This window comes from Acanthopagrus latus, chromosome 9, assembly GCF_904848185.1.
Source record: "Acanthopagrus latus isolate v.2019 chromosome 9, fAcaLat1.1, whole genome shotgun sequence".
In the NCBI taxonomy this organism is placed as follows: Eukaryota; Metazoa; Chordata; class Actinopteri; order Spariformes; family Sparidae; genus Acanthopagrus; species Acanthopagrus latus.
The window spans coordinates 17,402,159-17,419,202 of NC_051047.1; the positions used below are offsets into that span (position 1 = coordinate 17,402,159).

A 17,044-nucleotide genomic window follows, 5' to 3' on the forward strand; every position below is an offset into this window, starting at 1 on the left:
CTGTACCGACCACGCTCCGATAGGAAAGACTCCCAGAGCGACAACAAAGGACACAAGAGGAGCCGGCTCCATGTGAACTGGGCCTGTCTGCCCTGCACGGCCAGGAGACAGCACACACACACACACACAAACACACTCAACACTGCACACCAGAGCAGCTGCTGCCACAACAATCCCCCTTGTGCTCTTTTAATAGGGACGGCCTGCCTGGCCCGCCAACAACAAGGGCCGAGGAGAGAGACAGACACACAAAAAGTGACACAACAGACAAATGGGCATGTTGCAGGAGACTGGCTGCGACTGACACCGTATTTAACGGCTGCAATATGAAAATACACAAGGCTACGGAGCACAAAAATAAATGGGGCATGTGAGTTTAACAAGAGGAAATAGGTGTTGGGCTTCTGTCGTCTGCATGAAGCCAAGAAATCAATGCACATTAGTGCTTCTGTCAGCTCCTGGGTTCATGCTATCCCCGCAACGTCAGCTTTGTTTTTTTTTTATCTTTATTTTTTTATTAAATCCTCTGGAGCAGCTGAAGTGAGACAATCTGGAAGAAAATATGGCAAACTCCTTGTGGATATGAATATGCAGCCATTATTTCCAACACTCAATGCATGGATGGATGGCGCTCTCCCCTCCTCCTACTTCTCCTCCTCCTCCTGCTCTCCTCTAAAGCCCGGCTGCCGGCTACTCATCCAGTGCAGTTACATAAACATGCTTAGTAGCAGAGGACAGAGGTGGGCACACAGACACACTCACAAAGCTTTCCTGCTGCCAATCCGAGGGAATAAAGAGATGTATGAAGATGCAAAGTAGGGGGAGCAATGTCAAGTGATCGTGGACAAAGAGGACAGAAACACTTGTGCACATTGTGAAATAGCTGTGCGCCAAAACACGTGTGTCCCAGAAAAGTCCTCTCATCTCTGACCAACCAGCGTCATAATGCTTCAGAGTATCATTCGAATGCTACATCAGGAGGAGGAGGGGCAGGTTTACCTTTACCTACGTCTCAACCTGTCCTTCAGAGGGCACGGAGATGTACTGCATCAAAAAGCAGCAGCAGCATCATCACAGCTGAGCCTAAAATAGCTCCTGCACGCACCAACGCACGACCGCTCAACACACTTCTGCAGCGCTGCCGCTGAACAAACACTGACAGCTGATCCACACACAAACAGCACACTTGACTCCGTCCTTGCAGACGTACACACAATCAAAGAAAACCAAAAAAAATACAAGCAGGAGAGGCACCTCCACATCACACTAGCTTCAGCTCAGAAGACACAGATTCAGCAGATTACTCACAGCAGACAGAGCTCAGATTCATGGTCCTCTCTTCAGCTCAGAGGGAGGGATGGATAAAAAAAAAAAAAAGAAAAGCCGGGGAAGAAAGGCTGAACTGACGGTCAGGACTGGAGAAAAACAGCAACTAATGCACGGAGAGAGCGAGACGGAGACATTCCTCTAACTCTCGCAGCACCTGGGCCGTGAGTGGGTGGCCGGCAGCAGCGTCACCGGGTCGCTGAAGACCTGCTCACGTCACACTTTTCATGAATGGAGCTGTCTGACGCAGGGAGGACGCGGCTCAAAGAGCAGAGGAGGAGGGAGAGGAGGAGGGGGGGGCGGTGGAGGAGAGGTGGAGCTTTCTGCACAGACTCAAGAGAGGAGGAGCGACGAGAGATGAAGAGGACAGAGGAGGAGGAGGAGGAGGGATGTATTTCAAAGCAGAGCCAGCTGGGAACAGCAGGTTAGGCTGCGGTGGCGTCTCTGTAAGTAGGACAGACCGTTTTTGCACAAGAGAAAATCCCTTTGTGCCGAATCAGTAATCAGTTCTCTCCACACCAGTTTTATCAACATCCCACATTAGACCGCACACTGATTCCTGTGTTTCAGGCAGGGACTACCCATCTCTGATAACATGTGCATACAATGTCAGAAAATATCATGAAATACACACATTTCCTGGCCTGACATCTCAAAGTTATTCAGTTTACCATCACACATCATCAAAATAGGCGACAAATCCTCAACCAGGAACCAGAGAATTTAAGAAATTCAGGGCTTTAAAAATGATGATTGCCTGTTGAAAATATAGGTAGATAGAATGACTCCCAAGCTTAATTGGATGTTCAAAAAGTTGTTTTTAGCTCATTGGTTTTGACATTTGTTGAGGATGACACTGTTGTCAAACCAAATGAAACTCTTTACTACTTGTACTGCAATGATCGATGTTGATATGTTCAGACTACTGGCTTTATTAATGGCTGACTAATGCTTAATAGATCAGTTATAAAAGATATTCACTGGAAGATATCTGGGGTTCAGGAAAAAGCCCTTTGGCTCCTGTGTATCCTCTTCTAGGACAACACTTGTGTAACCCTAAATCTTCTTTGGGAAATTCTTTCATACAAGATATGGCTGTAAATTATCAGTGTATTATAAACTATTCTTCTATTTGACCATTTTCTCAAATGTCTAATGTCGCAGAGCACTCACATCTAAAATCAAACCACCTTACAAGAGTCCAGACTCAGGGGAAAGATAAAGTTCAAGCTCCAGGGCTGAAGGGCTACAACAGTCAGAGGAAAATCCAAATGTCAGAGTCAGAATATCACAATAGACAGTCTTCACTCTCTCCCGAAAGGTCATTTAACGTCTCACAGTTTCTCACACTCCCCATGAACGTGCTCAGTTGCAGCCATTCCAAAATCTGTGCATTTAGGTGGGCCTGGGAATGTATGTGTGTAGTCACCTGTCAGGTGGGTTCTGAGCATCTCACAGGATTTGTGATCTGAGTCCAATCTTGGGTTCAGCTCTGTCTCGCTTCTCACCTGCATACAAACACACACACACAGAGCAGGGTTAAAGGTTCATATTCTAAACCTTTATTATTAGCCAAGAACTAGCATGCATGAAGATAATGTGTTGAGTGTATAATGCGCAACAAAGGTACAGCCATCCGCAACATTTTCATAAACTGACTGAACAGCTGAGTCACCAGGTAATCAAAAAGCCGGTGGGTCTACCTCAGACAGAGGGAGGTGTGTCTGTCTGTCTGTCTGCAGTGTTGCATGCTTGTGAGTGCTAATGGCAGAGATTGGCCGGCTGCAACCAGAGGGGGTATATATCTAAAGAGACTGATTGAGAGGGAGTTCCAGCGGGTGAAAGAAAAGGCTCGGTTAACATATGCTCCACCCCATACTCTCCATACAGGCCTTAACCTCTGGGGAAGAACGATGATGGGAGGAGGAGGATGGGGAGAGGAGCAGGAATGTAATGATGCATGGAGTGTGGGGGGTTGGGATATTGGAGCAGCATTGTCCAATCTCCGTCCTCAAGCCACACCCCAGCAGGGGGACACTGCCAGAGGAGGAGGTCTGGTATCCCGGGGCGAGGCTGAGGGGGCGACACTTCCAAAGACAGCCTATAAATGGCGTGAAATGACAGTCAAATGAGTCACAGTGCAGATGGCCGAGGATGCTGGCTCCACTGGGGACTGACATAAGGGAATGGCGAGTGTGTTAGCGGATTTCTCCAAACTACACCTTTGTGATGCAAAGTCTAAAATTAACACAATGTCAAGCATTCCTCTGGCCCCGATGAGCAAGAGTGGGTGGAAACTGAAATTCTTATTCCTGCCATGTTGGGAAGACACACACAAAAACACAGCAGGGGGATTCCCAAAAAATACAGCTCTAGTTAAATATTGGCAGAGAGAGAGAGAGAGAGCAAGAGAGAGAGAGCGAGACATTAGATATCCAAAGAAGCATGGAATTCAAATACCTGAGCTGTTTGCTTAGCGAGAACATCTAGCTTCGCTCTATAGCCGAAATTCCAAAGGTCAGCAGATCACAAGCCTGTGAGCTCATGTGGGAACAAGCAACGGCCACATTGTATCATGGAAACAAGCAAGAAACACACCCCGACCAAGTATCTTAATTAGACATGAAACACTCTTAAGTGCTGGTTTACTGTACTGTACTTTTGCTTTTTGACTTTTCTCTTTCTATGGTTATATTAAGTTTTATGTATTGAGTGCGACTGTGATTGAATAATAAATGTAAAAATCACTTAAAAGCTTCTCTATGGTCTAAGACCCAACTGGGATAGAAAGGTCTCAGACTACACAAACCTCCAGCTACAAGTCACACAATCATGACATGGTTATGTACCTCAAAGCCTCTCTGTTCTAAAAATAGCAGTGATATAACATTACAAATTCATCAGGCTATTGTGGTATTTTCATACGCAGTATTGTAATTGTTGGTTTCAAATTCACCTACTCAGTCTGAAGCTTAAGAGGCTTTCCAATGTTCCAAATGCACAGTTAATATTTCAAAAGGCTGGTGGTGCCTTTAACAATTATTGATTGCATTAACCTTAAACTAATCAAAGCAGTGCTGATTTGTGAGGACTTTCTATCTATCTATGCACCTTATATCTAAATATTATGTATCTATGTATCTATGCATCTATCTAACAAGTGATGCATGAATAGTATGAGCCAACATGAAGCAGTATATTTTCAGTGCAACATCAAAAAATCCACAGAAGTTATCTCGAGCCACGGCTTTGATTTCCTCCACCCTTCAGCTTTGTTACAAATATTTGAATTCATTTAACTTTAATTAAAAGTTTCAAATAACCGTGAAGAGCAACAAGCACGGCAGCTGAAATCAGAGCTTATTTTGTTTTCTTCTTTGATTACAGCTGTCTCAAGCAGAACTGCTTTTTTTCTGCATATATAATATTCGTCCCCGAGCCTTCACTTGACAAGGAGATACTATTATCTTTGGACCACACGAAAAAAAATAATAGAAATAAAGCTCATAAGACTCAGATTACAAAACTGTTATTTTGTGATCATGATAAACAAAACCACCCGTGGTCTTGCGGGCTCTCATATCAATCTGACAGTTATCATTTGGTCCATGAAACAGAAAAAAAAGCCCAAGTCTTTCATCTACAATAATATAAAACAGAGAAAATAAGAACAATTTAAGATGCTGAAACTTTGGTATAGTTGGTAAAAAAAAAAAAAAAAAAAATTATCGATTTGTTTATACAAAAAGGTTGCTGAATCATCTTCCATCATTAATCGACTACTGTCATAAGATCTAAGTTGATTTAAATGTCTAAAACAATTACTTACATCCACTACTTGCCATGAAACATGACCTGGACATTCCAAATCCATACAAATATTGTTTATATCTACTTATGCTGGGCCTCTCGATAGGCTGTCTGATCCAAACTATAGCTACAACCAGATATTGATGACCTTACTTAAAGAGTTTAGACGTTCTGGATAGTTAAAAAATAATAATAAAACAATGACACTGACATTTCCAAACCAAAGCGATAAAAGGAGCCTGACCTCACTCTCTCAATTATCTTCATTCCAGCGGTGGCCAAAAGCCTCTTGTTCCGTCTCCATCAGCGGCACGCGGACATGATGTACAGTCAGTCAGTGCTCCATGTGCCCCAGCCTCGCCTCCAAGTGCAACAGAGCTGTAAACCACACTGGCTCAGCTCTGTTATACACACTCATTACTATTTCACCAGCAGCGGAACAACAGCACTGACAGCTCCTGTGTCCCTCGCATTAATAAGAGAAAAAGCACCATCGAGGCTTACAGTGGTTTACCTTTACGATCTGCCATCGCATGTGGCTGCCAGGTACAGACACGCTGGCACACACACACACAAACACACAGATATGTCTACAATTATAGACAAATCAATGGACGTCTGTTCAGTTTGATTGTGGACACATTGAGGTATGTGGCTGTCATATTACGTCCCATGACATTATGATAAAATCCAAGTAGATGAAGGAATCTTGCAGGGTCACCACAAAAGTTTCTCCAATACAAGTGACATCACCTAAGTGGACAGGTGCAAATCAGCTAGTTTATCAAGGGACAGTCAGTTTCTGATTTTGATATAAAAAAAATTGGTCTTATGTTTAGCTAAAATGTTTCATTCTTTAATTCCTACTTTTTCTGACAAATCTAATTAATATTCTGTAAAAGAATTGTACACGTTGGGGGTCCTTATGCTCATTCGAAGAAAAGATAAGAACATTTGCTGATATATCACAAGTGCATTTTATTATTGACTTTAAACATGACGGGGTTTTTTTCGAAGTAGTTTCTGAAAAGTAAATATTTTGGAGATATTGTTATTTATTACGAGCTACAAAGCACAGCGTTTCCTTAGCACTGCATATCAAACTGCTGTAATAAATCTAAAGTTCTCCTTTTTTGGACAATTTTATTCAGGCACAGTCTTTGCACAACTGATTGTATTAAAATAACATCTGCCATTGCAGAATTTTGTGCCATTTTAGTTTTAGTAGTATAAAGGTAACCATGTTAACAGCGAGGTACAGAGAAAATGCTGTTTTAGTATTTATCTAGCAAACTCCTAAAACCTAACCTTAAAAAACTTATCAAATGTTGAAAAATCTGAATGTGAAAAAATAACTACAGCCTTGGAAAACAATTCAAAGGCACTGTATTTTTGACCTCAAAGGTGGAGTAAAAGTTCAAAGTCTTAAATTCTCAATTAACCTGACAGTATTTAAGTAAATGTACATCAATATCTCATGTCTACCTTTTGTGCTTGCGGTGTGTGTGTGTGTGTGCAACCTCTTAGACAATCAATGTGATAAACTGGGAAAAACTGTGCAAAGCAATTAAACTGTCAATAAAAGGCTTTCTTAGCCACTGATTGGTTCAAGGTCTATCGTTGGCACAGCAACAGTCTGTCTTGACCTGTAGAGACGGGTCAGACACTTCTAGAAGGGAGATTAAAGTGAACCTCTCGCCAAAATGCAAGCTAGGCTTTTTGGTGAATGTACCCGAGTCAAAACTACGTGTAACTTTGTGTGATGAAGAGGCACATTTAAGATTTACAGTATTTTCATTTTCGGGTCAAACTAATTTTCAATGGGAATGGGCACTTTTACAATAGCATTAGCTTTAAGAGTAATCTGAAACAAATCAAGTTTTTTTTATCAGATCTGTTCAAATTTGTGGCAGTGAGCTGGTATCAAAGACATACCTTCATTACCCGCTCAGCTATATCGTACTGTCTTCGGAATAACTAAGTAATACTTTGTCCTGTAATGCTGAAATGCAGCAGCCTGTAACAGATTAACTGCTTATCATTTCAAAATGGCTGCTAAAACAAACAAACAGACAAAAATAGCTAACAAATCCATTGTAGATTGCAAGGAGAGTTATGTCATGTCATTGGTAGCTAAAGTTAGCTGGTGAGATATCCACAGCTAGCCTTGGTCAAAGCTAACCTATCTAACCTCTCCCCATAGCCATTTCCTGTAATTGACATATTAATTTTAAGATTAATCTTAGAAATTTAGTCCATTGACATCAGTAAAAAAGGGCATGCAGCAATCAACAACGATTACATTCAGAAAGAACATCTAAAGTAGTCCTGCTAAAAGACAGCTCAGTGTTAGCTTGGTAGAGTAACAGTATCACACAGAGCCACAAAGAGTCCTGCTAAAATGCAGCTAATTTAGCATTAGCTTAAAAGGGTAGTGTTAGAGTAATGTTAGCATCTCAGCTTATGGCTCTAGTGGAATTAAAAAAAACATCTGAAATGTTAAGATGCTTTTAAATTACACATTCACATTGAATAAAATGTATAATTTATGGTTTTATTGATTTGAAGGTAATTATTAACAAATGGTGCAGAGAAAGTTTCTCAATACAGTTTACCCTTTCACTCTAACCCCTTACCCTGAAGACTGTCTAAAGATATTTGAGTGCTGTGTAAGTATTATATAATGTTTAAGTTAAAAAGAAGTTATCAACCTAAAAAGACATTCATAACTTTAATTCCTTTTTTTGAAGTTGCTGCTCTCTGTAGTCTGGACTGGTGTCCCCCACTTGCAAACCTTTAAATTATTCACACTTTATTTTAGTGAAAACGCTGAAGAAATATCTTTGTGATTAGATAGTGTAGCTGGGTGTTGTTAGCACTTTTTCAACACCAAATGCTTTTTGGTACCAACTGCAATCCTTTAAATCACGCAGCCCCGGGGCCAAATGTTGAATACAAAAGAGTAAGTGGACGGGGAAGTCTGATGAGTTGGGAAAATACGGAAAGTAATGAGAACAGACTGGTCCTGAGTATGTTGACTTCATGTATGAGGACAAACCTGTTTGTCCATGATGGATGATAGAAACAGGCTGGCCTGACTGGTTGTTTGGATTTACAAAGGCATGCATGGATGAGAGAGTCCTGCACACAACAAGCACTGATTCTGAGAGACAGATAATGCTTGTGAGATTACCGTGCTGAGCCCACCAACAACCCACAGCCTGACCAATCCGCAATGAGAGGAAATTACATAACAATGACTGTTCAACGCTCCCGGAGGATTCTGCCTGCACCACAACAATCCATCTATCCTGGTTGACTCTTTGCCGTGAGTTCAGAGTAGTAGGCTGCAGCAGCAGACAGAAAGCCTATTGTGCCCCCCGTCCTCAAAACTGTATGCACCTGTTAATCCCTAGCGTGATTTATGGGATTGTGTGCAGAGTTATAATGCAGAACACAGCAGCTAGTCTTAGATAACAAAAAATGTTATGAAGGCCCTCCATCCTTCTAATTATTTCACCAGAGAGAATTACAGAAGTGGGAGGAAATGAACACATGCTGGGATGTCACTTCACCTCCTCCTTCCACATCCCTGGACAAAGGATGTGTGAAAGAGTATGGAGCTGCTGCACTGGTGGTCTGCCCGAGAATACAACTGTGGGTGTTGGTGCCGTTAGACGAATATGTGAGGTTATGGAGGAGACTGCAGGGTAGAGCACACACTGTACATAAAGGATGCACTGGGTACAGTAGCATGTAAGTAGGAAAAACAAACATTCTAATTTTATACTAGTGTGCAACAAGTCAGACCGATGGAGGTCAAAAATTCTGACATCAATATATTGGCCAATTTACACACATTTTTGACAATGATCAAACACTTAGATATGAGATATGTAACAGAGGAGGGATAAATTACAGTTAAACAATAAACTGTATTGTATAAAATGACAACAGTGCAATGACAACATAAACTTCATAGGGAATTAAATAATTACACAGTAAATAATTCAGAGGGTATTTTTCTGCAGTATAATCTCCATAAAGAACGTTACACATACCAGGCAACATATACATTGATACCAATATATCTGCATTGTGCCAGAGCTGCAACAATTGGTCAATCGACTGATTAGTGGATCATACTTGCTGGATCCAACTTCCTAAATATGAGGTTTTTTGCTTCTTGCCATTTATGATTGTAAATGAATAGTCTTTAGGTTTTTGAGAGTTGATTGGACAAAAGAAGCTATTTGAATCGTCATCAGCTGCACAAAACTGGACAATGTTGTTGATTTTGCATGAAAAGTGACTTTAATACTTAAGTGGTTATCAATATTGTTGCTGTCGATTGGCTATTTGTAGCTGCTCTAGTTGTGTTCCTAACATTTTTTAAACATTTTTTTTATTCTGTATACACGCGCACGCACACACACGCGCACACACACACACACACACACACACACACAGTTTACCTGTTATTCAAGCATGTAGCTGATCTAGTCTAATATTTATCTTGGTCACATGGTGAACGCTGCAAATCACACCTTGTGACTGATTTTATGACAATAACCCTGATTGCTTTAGACGAGCATGACTCATGGAAACATGAGAAAGCATTATACAACAATATGTGACTACCACTGCATCCCTCATATATTATTGTACAGATGCACACATCAGAGGTCAGAGATGTTGCAAATGCATTCCAGCAACCACACACGCAGCCTGTATGACTTGTGCATGTGCTCCTCCACTCGTGTGTGTTAATATGCTCCCCATGAGGCGCTGCAGGCTGTGGTAATTATAGAAGCTCGGCTCGCAGACACATCACAAGAGAGAAGTACATTTAAAGCCATGTGCAGTTGGGTGAATACAGTACATGCATACAAAGCACACTCATGCCACTAAAATATTGTAGAAGGTCGTATAAAAAAATAATCTTGTGCTAATGTTAAGTGGCCCTCCTGTAAAGGCTTTTCATCATGTTTGGCCACATTTATTTTCAGAATGCTCTACAGGATGTAAAGCCCAGGAACACATAGGGCTCAACAATGCTGGGTTAATCCAAACCCCTAACAGTCTCTACTGTAATACCCCTGCCCAAATATAAAAAGATTGGGGGGGGGGGGGGGCTTAACCCACTTCTCAGCTGATTCCCAGTCCTAAAACAGGCTGACCAGCAGAGTGTCTGCAAATGTGTCCAATAAAACCATTGGCAAACACCAGCTCCAGGAGAGCCAACAGAGCAAGCAGGGCCCCGGATGATGGAAGACGCTTACTTTCTTCATCAAGCTGAGTTGTCCTTATTGGCATTTAGTGGTCTGATATAGATGTGAGGCGAGCCAGGCAGGCTCTCGGTGTGACAAGCTGGCACTGCGTGTGGCGCACAGTAAGCTAAGGATGGCAGTGGGGAGGAGGCAGGGCCTGTGGAGCTCAGACAGTGTCATTACAGAAATGTCAGTCAGAAGGGAGGAAGGAAGGGAGGAGAGGGCCTGAGGGAGGAGAGGGAGGAAAGGGGCCAAGACATTAATGTTCACATGCCTCCTTTAGCCCAGCGTTTTTTGTTTGGATTTTTCCACTCAAGTGCCCTTCAATAGCTGAGCTGCACGCGATGGGAACCTCCAGCACATTAACCTACGTGATGTCTATTTTCAATGGCTGTTAGGTATTTATCTTTGTAAACCACACACATGAAACACACATATATACCTTAGAGGGATGATGGGTCTGACCCACTTTTTTGAGAACAGCAGCTTATTTTATTATCAATGTGTTGTAGTTTGATTCGTTGTGTTGTGTTTTTATAAATCGATGAATCATTTAGTCTAAAAAATGTCACAAATATGTGAAAAAGGTCCACTATAATTTCCCACATTCCAAGATGATGTCTTAGTATATCAACTGACAGCCCAAAACCTAAAATATATTCAAACAGAAAAAGACATTCCATATGTAAACAAGCTGATGAGAATTTTTAGGGTTTTTGCTTGATAACTGACTTCAGTTAATCAATGAAGCATCCTTCTGTTTCAGTTCGAGATGGGTGTGAAACATATTGCAGTGAAAATTCAAGTGCCTGGTACATTTTGTGGTGTATCTCTACAGTCTGACTGATTGGTTCGCGGATATTAGCCTACACAGATGTATGCATGAAAACATTTATCTTTTTTTAAGCCATGTCAGTGAGTGAGCACGGACAACACCAGAGCCCTGGAACTATCTATCTCAACTAAATGGAACCGAAGTTGGAAGAATGACTTCCAAATACAGGAAATGGAACCATCTGAGGAGTATGTGATGTCTAAAAACCTTTTCACTGTGCTTTTTCCCACATTACAGATGTCACAACACCTCACAGCTGTAATGGATCTTCGTCAAAGACAGCACACCACACATATAAACTTTACATGTTTGAGCTTATGAAACACGAAGATGAGCTTATTCATTAAGCCTGATGGGACACGGCACTGACTGGAGCCACCGCTACATAAATGAGACCGAAAACAAACAAGCTAAGTCTCCGGGGTCAGGATTAGAGAGATCAGACCAGCTGCAAGGCTATGCTGCTGCCGCTGTTGCTTCACATGTCAATTACATAAATGCAGCTTCCTGTCTGTATGCCAGCATCAGGACCGCCCCCACCTCACCCCCTTCTCTCGCTTCCTATGTCTCCCCTGACACTCTGCTCGACGTGGCACACAATATTTAACTCAGATGTGCAGGTAGTCATGACACCTGGACACACAACGGGGTGACCCACTTCTTCTTCAAGAGGGGATTTGAGTGTTCAACCACTTAAAGGATAAGGTGAGTGACACCGCATATTGTTCTTGTTGTCAACAAATCCCATAAAAAAAGTATTTTCAGGTCTTTCAACACACTTCCCTATCCTATGACACTAAATCTTTAGGTCAAAAATACGTTAATATTTTACTCCAGCATGAGTGAGAAAGTCCATAAAGTCATTGGAAAAGAAAAGACATGGTTATCTGCTGATGGAAGTCAAGTGATATGATGTCGAGCTCAAGAATGCAAGTGGACTTTGTGATGAGACTCTGTTGTCGACTACTGCTTCCAAGGTCAAGAATTAACATTGCAACAAAAATATACAGTTTCATTTCTATTTTCCAAATCAGCTGCCATCTGTAGTTTTGATGAAACCAAAATGAAAGCAATGGGGCATTTGCTGGGGACTTTTCACAGTGGTGGATTAATACTAACATAAACTAGACTTTTTGGTTAAGAAAAGAAGCATGTCATCCATTGTGACAGTGTGACTCATTCATTCATTCATCTAATAGTTCTTGGACAACAATGGAGAATCCCTGCATCTGTCCCTTTTTTTATGGATCCGCACAAAACGTCTAGGGGTTTATTCTGGGCTGTGACCCATCCTCCATCCAAATTTCAGGAAATCCATTCAGAAGTTTTTGTGTAGTCCTGCTGACAATCCAACTAACAAACAAACACATACGGATGAAAACAGAACAGAATAGAATGCAGCAAATACCTACATTCGAGAAGCTGGAGCTGTTTTTGCTCGATTAATAAATCAACAAAACCATTGCTAGTTTAGGATTTCAAAAGTATTAATGATTTGAAACTTTCGGGACAAACAAAATGAAAATGATACGATACAATATCTGTTCAAAAATATCATGCTGACTAACTGTCTGCCACTACATAGAATACTGCCAGCCTCGCTCTTTAAGCGACACTCATCTCATATTTGCTGCTACTATAACGTAGGGGTGGAAAATCCAGCACTTCACGCCTCTTTGTAATGTTTCTGTTGTAGTTTCATGTCATCCGTTCACTGATCTATATTGTTGAAATGCAAAACATTCTGCTCATTCTTTGTTGGAGGCAGATCTCGAGTTCAATGTCAAAGCACTCCTTGTTTAAAAAAGACCACATAAAACAGGTCCACATGTGTCACTGCTCACATTTGCTGTAAGCCTGGTGTTCGGTGTCTTTGTGCCATAGTTAAGAAGAACACCTGAGAGGTGTAGGCTTCAACACGCTGTTAGTGGGGGACCACATTTGGCTGATTGGTGCAGAGCATGACCTGTAACTGCACCGCACACACCGCAGCAGTTACAAGAGGAGTGGAGCCATTAGTGACACACGTGGACACTTACTGGAAATGTCCCGCTCAGCACAATGAGGCTGGAACACAATGCTGCTGCCATGACAGCGCACAGCATCCGCCGCTCACATGTGCAACGCTCTCCACGGCTGACTGACTGACTGTCAAGAGTACGTGGGACAGAAGTGAAAAGCAGCCGAACCATAAGGCTGTTGTGACATGGAGTCTTCATGAAAGACGGATGAACGATTGTCTCTGATTTGTGTCAGATGGCCACTGAGAGCTCATAGTGAGCACGCAGGCTGATGTGATATCAGTCCCACATCTGGCAGAGAGCACTCATCACCTCGCCTCTCTGAACATTAACACACAATCACCAGCTAATTAGACACAGATCACCAAAAGCAGTGCAGTGTAATACAACAGTCTTGCAATAAATCCGATTTGCATAAAGCTTTCAATGCTCAGTTTTTTGCTGAAAGTGTTTTGGGAGAGGTGCTGGTTAAACGTTTTGGTTGTTTATTAGAAGACTTCAGTTTGTCAGACGAGGTTTGTACTAGAGTGTCATGAATACTTTAATGTCAAAGTGAGCAACTCAGCAATGATCTTTGAATTATGTGGAATATTCAGACACTGGAACAATTTTATCATTTATTCTTAATAAATAAAATAAAACGCAGGTAGTCGAGTAGTTAGTGCACATGCCACGAACGTAGCAGAACCTGGTTCAAATCCGGCAAGAGGACCTGTACTGCATGTCTCTCCCCCCATCTCTCTCCCCTTTCTGATCTGTCCACTGTCAAAATAAAGGTGTCTATGCCTCAAAAAGTCTTTAAAAATGAATAAATACCACACTACCAAAATAATAATGAAAAACAATGTGAGCACAACAGACCATATCAAGGTCTGCATAAATGATCAAGGTCATGTAGTAAGACGTGTACGTATAAAATAACATATGTAAGGTTCGTTTTACTTGGCTGTCAGTCATGTGAAATTGATTGACAATGTTTTGTAATTCCTGTGAAATGGATTCAGTGCAGTCAATAAATTCAGAATTTCTTCAATGACACAGATATCGTGATGTATCGTGGATGAAATTTCGTGCAATATATCGATTATCGCAGAATCACTGTATCGTGATATTATCATTACTGTGGGAAAAATATCGGGATAGTATTGTATCTCAAGCTACCTGGTGATACCCCGCCCTACTATATATCATGACTTGAATTATATCAAACCTTACATAAACTTGAATTACTTATTAATAACACCAGTAAGAGTAATTCAATATCATACATCAGGAGTTCCCAACCACCTGGCCGTGGACCGGTACTGGATTTTGCGGTCATTTAGAGCCAGGTCGTGAAAAACTCAGCAGGAACTGAGGGGGCTGATGTAAATGCCATTGGTATACTGTCTTGTGATTTGTTATCATTTTCGTGGATATGGCAACTTTTTCATGACATATCACATGGCAAATAATTTTCATTTCACATTAAAATACCCATGAGCTACATAACCCGTCCTCCACCTCAGCCGCCAGAAAAATCACAGCTCCTGTCTGATCTGTGTGTACAACCAAATGTAGGTGGTATCATTACTGTTAGTTATTATATCAGGTATACTTTGAAATCAGTATCCCACCACAACCCCACCAATGACTTCGATTTTTAATGACTTCATTGCCTCTGTAAGCCGGGAAAGATTAAACTGATGTGTTTGATGTGTTACATGTGAAAATAATGCAAATAACAGTATAACAGGAGTAACATCAGTAACAAGGCATGCCTGATCATTTTGCTTTTAAATGCAGGTAATCACTACAAATTGTTCCAGTATTATATCATAATCTATTACTGTATCCATAAATATGTAATGGCATTGCATTTATTTAAGGGTGCATACACACTTGTTTAAGACTTGGATCGGACTCAGCACTTCATAAAGCAAGACTTGACACCACAAAACAATGACTGTGTTCAAATTCTGACTTGTGATGCTGCAGAATTTTGATGCATTATGCTTACAAGTGTCTTATATCTAGTCTCCTCTGATCAGGATATATGTGGAGTGGGCAAAATATTAGAAACATCAGCACCACAAACTCATAAATCACCATACATTTTAAGATTCAACTGTTCAAAAACAAAAAGTGAACATTGTGTCACTTTAAGGAAATCGTACTGCAGGGATGCAGTATCAGACTGCGTTTGTTTAAACCAGGTGTAACTAAGAAAACAGTTCAATAACATAATAACACCCTCATTAAGACCACATACTCATAAATCAGAGCCAAACTATGCCTGCCAGGATCATTTTCTCACAGTTTTGTTTGAGCCACGTAGTCAGAAATACTGCACAAAACTACAATCTAACTCAAAAACAAACATTTCTCCACCACCCACTATAATTTAGCCTCCTTTTCCTGCAACAGCAGGGCAGAGCAGCCTATAATTTCCTTCCTTCTCCTGGTTTAAGCTAGATCCAAAGACTTCAGTATTCACCCAGATTGTACACAGGTTACATAATGAAGGCGAATAATAGCTTCAACCTTTTTTTAATACTTGTATGCGCAGGGTCCACTTTACATCAGCTTGTCCAACCCACAGTGATTACAGTGATTTAAACTAATCACACAGTGTTATTCTGTGGACTCTGGGGTACACTGGGTGTCGAGCTGAGGCTGTAAATTCATTCATAAACAGTCCGAACCGTCGCGTCACGGTCCATCGTTGTCGTGTTAATGCTCCCGGACCGGGAGCTCAACTGACAGCTAGCCGAGTCAGCACATCCCAACTCATCCCGCGGTCAAAAACACTCCGTTTATCATCGAACTGAAGCAACATGGAGGCTTTTTATGTCACTACAAAGCCTCGTCAGTCGACATAAGTCGTATAAAATGGAGAATATTACCGTTAAGAGCCGTTGGGTCCCTCAGAGATGTCCAACTGCTGCCTCTTTCTCTCCCCCTCTCTGTCCTCTCGGTCCATGTATTTATCATCCAATCCGACAGCGGAGTCTTGTGAGCGTCCTACGTCACTTCCGGACACTCTGGTACACCTGTAAGTGGCTCGGCGTAGACGCGCCTCAAAGATCGTCTACTGGACAGATGGATCCAGCAGGAGACCAAAATGTCCGATATGAAGAAGCGTAAACCAAAAGTCATACATGAGTAAAAGCAAAGATATTTGTTTTTTTTAATATTTATGTGGTCAAAGTGAAACTCACCGATACGAATGATACGTGAGTAAAAGTCCTAATGTATCTGATATTAAATGTACACCAAGATTAAAGGTACACATAAAAGTAAATTATACATTTATGTGCATGTATGTATGTAATTGTTTACTATATTTCATTACATTGGACATTATTATATCTATTTATTACATTAATAAGTTGCATGATTTTCACTGTTAACCAAGTGTGCAGTGTGAAGCAGTGGTGGAAGAAGTACTCGTGTCTTCTACTTAGGTAAAAGCAGAAATATCACAGTGTGGAAAAACTTGGCTAATGTCTAGCAAGCTGTGCTTTGTGGCGCTGTTTGTGGTCTCATAAAATGTGATCGGGGTGGGAGCTCTTCGTTTTTCTCCTCTCTCCGACGCTGTGGTTAAAAATAGCTCCCGTTTATTTTCAATGACGCTGCGCCGTCGGGACTCACAGGACAAATAATAGCAACAACAACAACTACGACAATGATAATAATAATAATACACAGACACTTTGGGTATACAGATTTTAATCATCGTAATTGCACGCAGAATCTTTAATTTCACTTCTTCCGGCCATACGTGCTCAAACCGCTCTGTT

The 17,044-nt window shown here is 41.3% G+C and overlaps 1 protein-coding gene across 2 annotated transcripts in view; it reads right to left on the reverse strand.

The window, feature by feature from the left end:
- si:ch211-45c16.2 (mitogen-activated protein kinase kinase kinase 13) overlaps positions 1-16,241 on the reverse strand; it is a 33,393-nt gene extending 17,152 nt beyond the window's left edge. For both annotated transcript variants that reach the window (XM_037110233.1, XM_037110232.1), the window contains exons 1-2: positions 16,148-16,241; positions 2,756-2,834 (exon numbers count right to left, since the gene is read on the reverse strand). The gene's annotated coding sequence lies outside the window, so the exon portion shown is untranslated. The remainder of the gene's footprint in view (positions 1-2,755; positions 2,835-16,147) is intronic.
- Between the last annotated feature and the right edge of the window lie 803 nt (positions 16,242-17,044).